Below are 12,412 nucleotides of genomic sequence, written 5' to 3'. Positions count from 1 at the left end.
AACCGGCCCCCGGTGAATATTTAACGACCAATATCTTGGCGACCGTAAATCCGATCACACTGATCTAAAAAGACCGATGCGCTCCACGAAGTGAGCACTTCAGGCTCATGCATTCATTTCAATTGTGTCACCTCAGCTGCAGTTGCCCAATCCGGTACGGATCGGCAATCAACTTAAACTTTAAACTGCCATAACTTCTTCACCGTAGCTCCAATCGACGAGCTGTAAAGACAGGCCGGTAGAGCACTTCAAGCACTACAGTTTTAGGTCATAATATCCCATCCGTGCTCACTCTAAGAATACTCCTTTTTGGCATCATTAAGGAATCAGTTGGCCCGCATCTGGTATACATTTATAATTAAACTTGTCCTGTTAACAAGCCCTGATCACTGACCATTAATCAAGTAGGCTTTCAATAAGCTTGATCTTCATCTTCTTGGCATATGTCTTAGCATGGGAGTGGAGCTGCATGACAATGGAGAAGAGGGTGACCTCTTTCTCGCCTTTTTCTTGGCTTAATCTTCTTTGTCTGCACCATCACTTTCATAAGAGGAAGAGGATGAAGAAGATGGAGAAGAGGGTATCCTCTGTCTCGCCTTTTTCTTCTCATGCCTTTTGTCATCCCTCTTTGAATTATGGTGTGGAGTAGTGTGCAATGGTCTTCTCCATTTTGGAGGTGATAGAGAGCGTTTAGCCCACCGTCTTCGTGGAGCCATCTCCGTCAAGGCGGCAGGAGACTCACTTCTTTCTCGTTCCTTTGGTGGGGCTCTTGAATTCTCCTTTGGGAAGGAGATGCATCATCAAGAAGCAAATTTCTAAGCCCTTTGTATGGATCCTCTTATTCTTCTCAAATCGGAGAGAGGCCTCTTTTGGAAGTCTCACAAGGAGGCTTCCTAGGTCCTCTCTCGTCATGGTGGGGAGCTTGGAGAATCCCATGAGCATGAAGCTGCCATTGCACTTCACTTTGGAGGGATGGATTGCCCATGGCTTGTTGAAGCCTAGAAACAAGGTAGTTAACAAGCATAGGGGCATCATTAGTAGCCTTCTCATTAGCAAAATCAAAGCTATCAACATTAATTTAACTCTCTTTACTATTGTCAACCACTCTAACAACTTTTAGGTGTACTTTGGCACTTCAAGCCCTAATTGCTACTCCTCTTTACCCCTTTAGAAAAAGCACTCAAGCTACTATACACTTGGCTCAAATACCATGAATTGCAAGGAATAGAAGACTGGGTCATTCTAAACCAAAACAGTATCGGATCCTATCAAGCTTCTAATAGCTCAATAGTGGTTAAGCTGTAGGCAAGCCCGTAGGACTCCACTATTAAGACCATAGCTCTCGTCGGTGATGCCCCGCTATCTACACAAAGGCAAGCGCACTGCAAGGCTGAAAAATCCCTATTCTACTTACTCATTAATAGTAACGACCATTTATAGCTAGCTAGAGGACCTCCCTTCTTGAGCAAGAAAAGAGACTTGTGCTCTGATACCAATGTAACATTTAATGGCCTAGTAACTTGTGTGTAGCGGAAAAAAGCATGAACATAGTGCACATTTCATTAGAATAGATTCTTAATGAGCATAACAAGAGTGCTTGGGTGGAGAGAGCAAAAAAAAGCATAACACCTAGTTAGATAGCATGAGCAATACTTCAAAAGAGAGATAAATTAAGCTATTGACAACAGTTGAGGACCATATTTACATGAAGCCAGTTCCCCTCTCCAAAAGGCTTTGTATTATGGGTTTTTTTCTCCCATCAAGAGAGACATTTTACAATACAATTCTTTGTGTTGCTTCAATACTAGCTAGTGCAATGAAGATGGAAGCTTCAAGCACTAAGCAAAACACTTATAAAACACAACATCAATTCCCTCACGGTGTCAGACCCAAGACCTCACACACCTTCGAAGATCGTGAGAGCAGTGGGGTATGAGAGTAGATTGAGAGGAAGAAGGAGTAGTCTTACGAGAAAGATGTACATCTCCTCACACAATCACTCATATTAGCATAGCTTAGCTTAGTAATTAGCATGGTAGAGGAGATGAGCATGCATTGAATCTTGGATCCTGGTTGGATTTGCAGCACAAAGACAAGAGTTGTTGGTGTAGGCCTCCCTTCTCACAAGCTTGTAGTAGGTGATAAGCTTTCCATTAAAGCTTGAGAAGGAGAGAGAGAGTCTTCTTGCTTCACACATGAGTTTTTGTGAGTATATATACAATAATGCCCTGAGAAAATCAACCCCCCCTCTCTCTTGGTAGACCCCTCTTGCTATTTGCTCATGATGCAACCCTATTGGACCTCTCCAGGCTTAGCCAATGGAATTTCAAGAGCATAAGTGATAGCCTTCTGACAAGTGTCCCCCTTTCCCATTCTATGAGAGATTTAGGTAAGTAATTAATGCTAATAAACACTCATTGGACCCCTTTATCTCTTGGCCAATAGGAATCAGGCAAGCCATTGGGCTGCTGAATGCTCATTGGACCCCTTGGGAGACTATCCAATAGTCTTCTAGAGAGATTAATTCTTATTGGTTCTTTTATTGAGTGTTTTTAAATTAATTAAACTAGATTTACTCTAGCCTAATTCTCATTGGTCCACCTCCACGGCCATCCAATAGGATTTGAGTACGCGTTGTGGGCATCTGGGCTAGGGAGTTGACATGTGTCCCTCTTTCCCCTTGTGTGAAGGAAGCTTTGTTGTGAGTGTGTGTGTGTGTTTCTCTTTCATCCCCTATTTCCAGGGCTCTCCCCCTCCTAAGTAGGACTCTTTGAAGACTTTTTGACACACATACACACACACACACACACTAAGCATCCAATTTTCCTAGTGATTGACCTTTGGACACAACCTTTGAATTTTGGAACTTTAGCATTTTGGCATTTTGGAAGTCTTAATGGGCTGAACCTTAGGGTCTTTAAAGCCCATTGTTGCACATTGCTCTTTTGCAGATGGCCCCCTTTTTGGTTCCCTATTTTCCCTCCTTTGGATCCCTAGTGTGGCCGGTCTGCCAGCTTAACCAATATTCTAGCTTTTTCTCCCCTGGCACTTCCCCATATTAAATGATCAGTTTAACATGAGAAAATCATGTAGGAGATTAGATATTAGTTATTATGAAACATCTCAACAAAAAATCCATCTCCTTTGATAAGACTTCTCTTCCATGACATAAAGTAGCATTTGCCTTCAGTACAAATACACAAGTAATCATTTCTTGGGTAGCATTATGAGCTTCTTCATTTTGAGACCTCTCAATATGCTGCAAACTCCATGCTTCAAACCTTTTGAGAAATGATTTCACCTTGAAGCCTAAATTATTCAGTTTGGGATTCTTATTCTTCCATACTCCCAATACTTGCTTTACGACCAACAAGGCATCTCCTTTGATCTGCAAGCGTCTAATCCCCATCTGTAAGCAAATGTGAAAACCACCTTCAAGAGCCATGAATTTTGATTCATTGTTGCTCTTTGCATCAAGTTTTAGCCCTTGTTTTCTTACAAGCTTCCCTTGTGCATCATATATGACAATGACTCCTGAAGCAACATCATGACTTCTTCGGTAAGAACCATCGAAGTATAACAGTGAAGCATCAGAGATGGAAAGAGTCTCGACTTTCTTCTTCTACATCACCTCTTCTTTAACCAAAACATGAGTTTCTTTATAAGTGAGTAAATCTGCCAGGGTAGCTCGAGTACTCTCCTCCACCAAAAAGGTGAACTGAAACTCGTGGAGCTCAATAACCCATCTCATCATTGTTTTTGATATATTTGAACTATTGAACAGCTGGGGAGGCAATGAATAACTAGTAAGAAAGGTGAATGACGTTTGCAGCAAGTAGTGTCTGAATCCCCTGCAAGTATAAACCATACTGGTCATCACCAATTCAATTTTAGAAAATTCTCTTTCACGAGGAGTCTTCACTCTGCTAGCATAATGAACAGGCTTCATATACTGAGATTATTTCCCTTTTTGCAATAAAATAGCCCCAATGGCATCATCTCCCACTGATCGGTTGACATAAAACTACTTTTCTAGTCAGGAGCTTGCATAATAGGTAACATACTCACAATGAGACCATTCCAAGGGATCATTCTTAACTATTTGCTGCAATGGATACAATAGTTGTGATGCCAAAGGTATGAAACAAGACAAATATTTAACCTTCTGTATGAAAGTGGCCAATTGTCTGGTATCTTTTGGAGATGACAGTAACAACAAAGCCTCCACTTTCTTTGGATCTGCTCCAATCCCATTTTCTGAAATCACATGCCCAAGAAGCTTCACCCGTGGCTGTGCCAAATGATTTTTTTAAGGATTGAGCGGACCTCTTCATTCATCATACCTTGCAAAAGTCATTTCAAGCTTTTGAACATGCTCTTTCCTTGAGTTGTATACACAAAAATCATCAATGAACCCTTTGAAAAACTTCCCAAGGAACGGGGTAAGGACCCAATCCACTTTCCTTTCAAAAGCTCCAAGCCCATTTGTCAACCCAAAAGGAAGACAACAAAAGCAGAAACAACCTCATGGCATAATAAAAGCAGTCTTTTTACTGTCTTCAGGAGCAAGGATAAGCTAAAAATATCCTGAATAACCATCATAGACACTATATCTTTCAAAACCAGCCACTGCATCTAGAAGTTGATCAATGAAAGGAAAAGGGTAAGGATCTTTCTTGGTCACTACTATCAATGGCTTGTAATCAACACAAACTCTCCAACGCCCATCTTTCTTTGGTGTGACCACTAGAGGGCTCACCCGTTCAGCATTACCAACTGGCACAATGAACCCTATATCCAGTAGTTTATCCACTTCTTCTTTTAAGGCATTTATCTGTTCCTTACCCATCCTTCTTAATTTCCTGTCGTGTTGGATTTGCCCCTTCAACTAGCTCGATCTTCACAAGATCGCCAACAAAACCCCTTATTTCTTGGTATGAAGTGTGAAAAGATTTGGAAACTTGTCCAACATTGCTAAGTACTCCCTTCTTTCTCTTGCGTCAAATCAGTACTCATCATATTTTGAATCAACTCTCTCTTCACTGGCAATTCCTGTTTAGGTTCCATCAACTCTTCAAGTTGCTCTAAACGGCTTGAAGCATTTATATTCCCTGATAATTGCAGCACTTCACTAACTTCTCTCTGTTCCTCGTCTAATAAAAAAAAAGACACTTCACCCTCATCATTGGAACTTGAAGGAGTGCTACTTCCCAAGTCTTCATAACTATCGTCGCTCGCTGGTAGTTTTGGATTCATCATTCTCACTCACATCTTCAAGTTCCATAGGTTTTTTGGTAGTCATATCAAACAATCTCTTTTCACCCTTCTTGCCATGTACACTAATTGTGCCCTTGCCCCAATTTTGCACGGTACCAACATCTATCAACCAATGTCATCCCAGAATGAGAGGAAAGGCTCCCAGACGACCAGCTGGAATAACATGAATGTTTACCATAACCTTCACATTAAAGACTTTGACTTCCAAATTCTTGATCATTCCCAAACATTTCACTTTGTCATGGTTTTCTAATTGAGTCCAGAACCCAGAGCTTCCATATGTAATGAGACCCAATGTCTTGACACATGACTGTGTGATCACACAAAATTGAGCACCTCCATCAATGTAGGCTTCTCCCATGCCCACACCTTTCTGCCAAGCGTTCACCACAAGACAGATATTGGGTAACTCTCCCACAAACAACACTCTAACTTGTCCATGCTTTGGCTCTTTCTCTGGATTCACTAATGACTTACACTGCCTTTTAAGTTTGGGCACCATATTCATCAACTTCCCAAAAGTACAATCTACTTTCCTCCCTATCAGGTCTTCCTTTAAACTGTAAGCTATTTGGCCTTCTCCCAAAGGCAAATCTGCCGCTTCCATTAGGCAAAATTTGGACTCACAAAGGGGCCCTTTAAGGAGTTTGACTTTACCTCTCTCTACCAAAACGGGCGCATGGATAATTTTTTGCAAACAAACTCCAAAGTTGGTGGAGATTGATAGTTAGAATGTCCTCTTCAAGCTCTATCTATTGATATATAGCACTCCATGAGATTCCTCATATTTTAGAAGATTCTTTTTTGATTCACGTAGATTCCGACAGAGTTGTCACATCATAGGTGAATCAAAAAAAGAATCTTCTAAAATATGAGGAATCTCATGGCGTACTATATATTAGTAGATAGAGCTTAAAGAGGACATTCTAACTGCCAAACCTCCGTCAATTTTGGAGTTTGTTTGCAAAAATTTATCCATGCGCCCGTTTTGGTAGAGAGAGGTAAAGTCAAACTCCTTAAAGGGCCCCTTTGTGAGTCCAAATTTTGCCTAATGAAATCGTCTACAAGGTTTTCTCTTCCTCTTGGCCTTCACATCTTCACTCTCCTTCTCCTTCGATTTCTTTCTGCTAGGACCTGGTGCAGCATAGCCTTCCCTCTCTTTTTTGCCTATTGGCAACACATCTGCATCTTTCTTTTCAACCCGCACAATACCCACATGACCACCAGAGGTTGAGGCTTGATTTTCCTGCTCAGTACCTTGATCTCCCCGTATATCCAACACATAGTCATTAGCCCTATTAGGAATCTACTGAGGAAGTGGAAACATATCACCTCCCATCCTGCTCGCTTTGAACAATAAGTGCTAATATGACCAAGTTCACCGCAATTATAACAAGTGGGGATGAACCTCCTTTGCAGCTCAAAACCACCTTGTCCATGACCAGCATTTGCATTAGGCGAAGCTTCACATGCCTGAGCCATTCCTCTAGCACGCCCACGACCACGACCACCTCCTCCAAGAACACTGAGTCACAATTCTTGCATCATGGTCCTCATGTCTTGCATAGTTTGTTGTAATTGTTTGTTATTAGTAGCCCTTTGAATAGATTGGCCTCTAGCTTCTGCCTGATTCTCTTCCTTTTGGCCACCATTATTTTGTACAAGGACCACTTTTCCATATTTATTAAGTCTTTGAGCCTTCCATTTTTTCTCTCTAGCAATAGCGATTGCCTACTCAAAGGTGACGGGTCTGTTTAGTGTGACTTTGAACTTCAAGATTTCTTTTACGTTTGCCACAAAATGTTCCTTCTTTAATATGGATGGAGGGATCTCATTTCCCAAAGCTCGAGCACATTTTTCCCATAAACTGGTGAGCTACATGACAAAATCATCAACACTTTGATTACCCTCTGAGTGTACCCCAGAATTTCATGCCAAACTTCATCAGGTACTTCAATTGATCTGTATTGTGCCAGGAAAGCTTGCTTCACACGATTGTAGTCCAAAACTACCCTTGGATTTTGTGCCTGTATCAACTCCTCATAATTGTGTAACCAAAATTTTGCCTCATCCTCTAAAGTATATTGCAGCAGCCGCAACAATATAGTTTGGTCTAGTGTATTTCATAATAAGAAATTGACTTCCAAATTTTCAATAAAAGTCTATGCATTCTCACTGGGCAATCCATGAAACTGTGGGAATTTTTCTGCATTTTTGATTGCCACAAAAACACTTACATGTGGCGTTGAAAACTCAAGGGATGTCGATGGATTGCTCCAGTACCTAATCCACCTCACATTGGGTAACCCGGCCCCCAGTGCTTGGCTTCAAAAAACCTCACGACCCTCCAAAGGCTGCAATCCAATTATACGACCGCCTCAAATGCTGTCCACAATTTGCACATACATAGGTGGTTGTCCGTAAGGACCCACATCCCATTTACATTCACTACTTGCATAATAAACATATATCATAGAAATTGGGACATAAGAGTGCTTGATCCTCAGTGGTGGACACGAGAAGGAAAATGAATGCCCCTATAGCCTTGCATGAGCTACACCGTTGAAACGAAGAACTATTGCACGACCAAAAACACATGTGGTAAACACCTATAGAGATTTCTGAGAAACCTTCCAAGCATGGAACCTCCCAAGTTGGCCCAGTTTCCCTTGTCGCATGCACCCACAATCACCTTCTAAGTTGAGACCACCCGTTTCGAATGCTTATAACTCATGATGTACAAGTCCGATTCGCAAGCTATAAAGCATGGCTGAAAATACTCATCAAAACCATGTTTTGGAGTCTCGAACAACCCAAAACATCAGCATTCAAGCTTTGAAAAATCACACCTTTGTACATGGATTTTTACAAGGCCACTTCCAAAACTTGCAGGGCTATGTACACATATATACATGAGGCTAGTGGGCAAGCTTTTTGGCATGACTTAGTGACTTCATGCTTATCCAAAAAATGCATGACAACATGAAATTCTTTTTATGCTACTTAGCATATTCAAATTAGCACATCTAAAAAATATTGGGTGCACTATAAAATTTTCACAAATAATATCAAAATTTGTCAGAGTTTATATATATGGATTCCTTGTTTCAAGAGATTTCTATTGATATATCATGTTTCATAGATCTTAGAGATCTAGCTTTTTTGTACTAGTTAGCATATGTTAAAATTGTGCTAACTAGCATTTTCATGGAAAAAAAAAGCATATCATGTTAACATGCTTTCACCTTCTAGAACCTTTAAAAATACCTTTTCACCTTTTGTGAAAGTGACACCGACGTTTTTCATCAACATATTTCTTATATATGTCATATGCATGTCAAAAAACATTTTGATGAACAGTATAGCCATATGGTCCTAGATAAACTAGTCCTTGACTTGTTTAATTTTCTCAAAGCCAACACCATCGTAACTGATGACTTGAGTTGAAAACCATACATAAGCATGAAGGGGTTGAACCAAGTAGTAACATGCTTTGCACTATTATAAGAAAATTCCAGAGTAGGGAGACAATCTTCCCAATCAAATTTGTTTTTGCTAAGGTTGTTAGCATGCAACAAGAAGGAAAACAAGAACCTCTATAGCCTTGCACACACCACACCATTGGAAGGAAACGACATAAAGATGCAGAAAACACCTATGTTGAACACCTTAGAGTCGCGCGAGACACAGTCCTAACCCAAACCATGATTAAAATTGCTGAAAATAGAGACCATGAAGATGAAGCTCATGTCATGTAGACCTCCGTAGAGTATCCATATGCTTGATTCCGACAACAAGACGAGAGAGTTAGAAGCTTTCGAAGTTGGGGTATCTCTCAAGAGCTCCAAAAAAGCTAGTCCCTGTTAAGAAAAAAGATTTCCAGGGAATTGCAGCTATTAAAAGGGGATTTTTTTTGGCTCTTTTCCCAAGGGATTTTCTCTCTCCTCTTAGCCGACATGATTCCCTTGTAGTCCTCTTCTTATTGGCTCATTTTGGGCTTAATTTGGGTGGAAAATGGCATGTCGGCCACTTTTTGACCAAGGAAAAGGGGGAGGGAAAGTGTCCAGGGGACCAAAAGCATGCCCAGGCACCTGTCCAACTGATGGGAACCCAAAATGGGTGCCTCCTCTCTCCCCCAACACCCTCTCTCCCCCATTAGCAAGGCAAAAGAGCACCATTTCCCATTTGATACCACCTTAGGGGGTACCCACTCCCCCCCTTATACCTTCCAATTTCCACTTTCTCCCCCCCATGTGGGATTACTGCATTGCCACTTGGAACCATCCTCCCACCTCCCCACTTAAGCATATGAATTTCCGGTTTTTCTCCCCACATCAAGCAACCTTGGCGGAGGCGTGGCGGGTGACTCCGAGGACTGAATGCGACGTTGTAAAGCCCCCGGCTCGGAGCTTATCACTTCGGCCATTTCCAAAAATCTTTGACCACAAATTTTCTAATTAAATCTATCAAATCGGCATACTTTCCTTTCCTCGCATGCATCCGCACCCACTTTCTAAGTAAGGAACCGTCCATTTCAAATGCATGTAACTCATGATGTATGAGTCCGATTCACCGGCTATCAAGCACGACGAAAAATACTCATTGAAAACCACCTTTTAGAAGTTAGAACAACCCAAAACTCTTGCAAATCACTAGGCAAAACAAAGACTTTATACATAAATTTTACAAGGGCACTCTGAAAACTCAAAGCATTATGTACATTTATGTACTTGAGGCTAGTGAGCAAGCTTTTTAGCATGGATAAGTGACTTTATCTTCATCCAAAAAATGCATGACATAGCTTGCCAACCCCCCTTAGCTTGCTTGTGGTTTCAGGTCTATCTTGACACGGGACCAATGGTGAAGGGGCCCAAATAAGAGATGATCTATCAAAGAGCATGTTAGCTAATGGAGCTTAAAGACCTTAGGATTAGCTTCATTTAAGACATCCAAAGGTTAGTGTTAAAAAGTCCGTTGACCTTAGGTAATCTAGAGCTGAGCTTGAGGTGGGAACTCGGCCCAAGCTTAAGGTGCTTGTCGTACTTGATGACTAAGGTGCTTGAGGTGCTTGGTGACTAAGGTGCTTGAGGTGCTTGTTGTGCTTGCTGACTAGGGAGCTTGAGATGCTTGTGGAAACACCACCCAAGCTTGAGGTGATTTGTCATGATTGCTGACTAAGGTGCTTGAGGGTAAGGAGGTGTGCAAAAGTCAACATCAATCCCTACAAGGAGAGGGCAAGCACTACAAGAGGGGGGATGAGAGAGAACACACACACACACACACACACTCACACAAGGCATGCTTGGTACAAAGTAAGAAAAAGGAACACTTGTCAAGTTCCTTTTCATGTTTCCCTCATGGTGTGCCTAAAGCCTATAGGTTGGCCACCCAAGGGGTCCAATGATAAATTTGTATATTTAAGTAATTGTTTTTGTATTTATCAAGTTCCCTCTCTCAAAGGGGAAAGGGGGACACTTGTCCCAAGACTAGCATGCTTGCTTGATTTACCTCTTGCTTGTGATTGGCTAGGTATGGAGGGGTCCAATGAGATTCAAGAATGAGATACAAGGGGGGGGGGGGGGGGGGGGGGTTGACCAAGGAAGCTAGGGGCCTACTTGAGGGGTATACTCTCCCACACACACTCACCACACTCTCATTGTGTGAAGTGCAAAGTGCAAGAGCTCCATCTCCTTATCCAAGAAACTATAGAAGCTGAGAGCCTACACCAACACTCTTGGCTATGGAATGCAAATCAAACCAAGAGCCATGCTTCAATGCTTAAGCTTGCCATCTCCTCCATCTTCATTACTATGCTATTATGTATGCTAGCAAGAAAATTTATGATAAGTGAGGAAATAATTATTTCTCCAATGAAATGTTTCTTCTTCCTCTTCCCTACCCTCATTCCCTGCTAGCTCTCTCCACCTTCAAAGGTGTTTGAGGCCTTTGGACTGAGGCTTGGGATAGTGATTTCCTCAGAGTTTATGTTATGCTCGTGATGCATGAAGTTTTCCATCTTCATTGAATCACCTAGGTCACAAGGAGCACAAAGATTGTATTGTAACAAGTGTCTCTTGATGGGAGAAACCAATACAGATGCCTATTGGAGGGGGAACTGCCTCCATATAAATCCATTCCTCAACTATTGTCATGTTCTCTAAACTGTCCCTCTTGCAAAAGTATTGTTCATTCCAAGTTAACTAAATGCTATGTTTATGTTGCTACCATCAATTAAGTTCACCTGCTATGCTCACAAAGTAATTTCACAAAAGTACTTCTCTGATTTTCGATACTCTCAAAGTTAATAAGCCATTTCCATTAAAAATATTGAGAGGATCTACAACCAACACACACACACACACACACACACACACACACACACACACAGAGAGAGAGAGAGAGAGAGAGAGAGAGAGAGAGAGAGACTTTCTCCTCCTTCCTTTGCCATAGTTTTGATACCACTGAAAGGACAAGGGGATCAAGCATGTTCTTCTCCACCCAAACTTATCATGTTATAAGGCATTGATCTATCTTTAGGATCCCTTGAATTTGCATTCCTAGCCTACCTTTCCTTGGGTCCATTCCCCCTTGGTCCTACCCTTGTCATGACAACAATTGGGCTAGAAATTAGTCCTACCCTTGTCTTGACCGACATTTGGCTAGTAACTAGATCCATTTATGTTCTTGAGTCCCTAAATTTATTTAATGAGAGTAGCGGGATTTTATTTTGTTGAGGTCACTTGAATTCCTCAAAGTAATCTTTATGCAATATAGTTTTTCAGCACTCTCAAGGATGCATCTCAATTATAAACTATGCTAAGGCTCTTGCGTAGGGAGTGGTCAATGGGATTTCAAAGTTATCAACTATTCATACCACCAATCTTTCAAACATATCAAACATGCTTTCATTACTAGAACTTTAATTTCCCTTCCCTAGCGCTTTTGTTCCTTGCTTGTGAGCCCCCCTCTAGCTCTCATACATATGTGCTCCCTTCTTTTCTCAATTTTCTTTGGGTGAAACACAAAAGCGCGATCCCAAATGTACTCACTATCTTAGTGTGCTCAATGCATGTCACCCACATCTAATAGATGAGGATCGAATTATGTTTATATCAAGAAGAGAGATTCTTGAAGA

This window comes from Adiantum capillus-veneris, chromosome 5 (genome assembly GCF_014529385.1).
Source record: "Adiantum capillus-veneris isolate H3 chromosome 5, ASM1452938v2, whole genome shotgun sequence".
Classification (NCBI taxonomy): domain Eukaryota; kingdom Viridiplantae; phylum Streptophyta; class Polypodiopsida; order Polypodiales; family Pteridaceae; genus Adiantum; species Adiantum capillus-veneris.
This window is presented reverse-complemented; position numbering follows the sequence as displayed.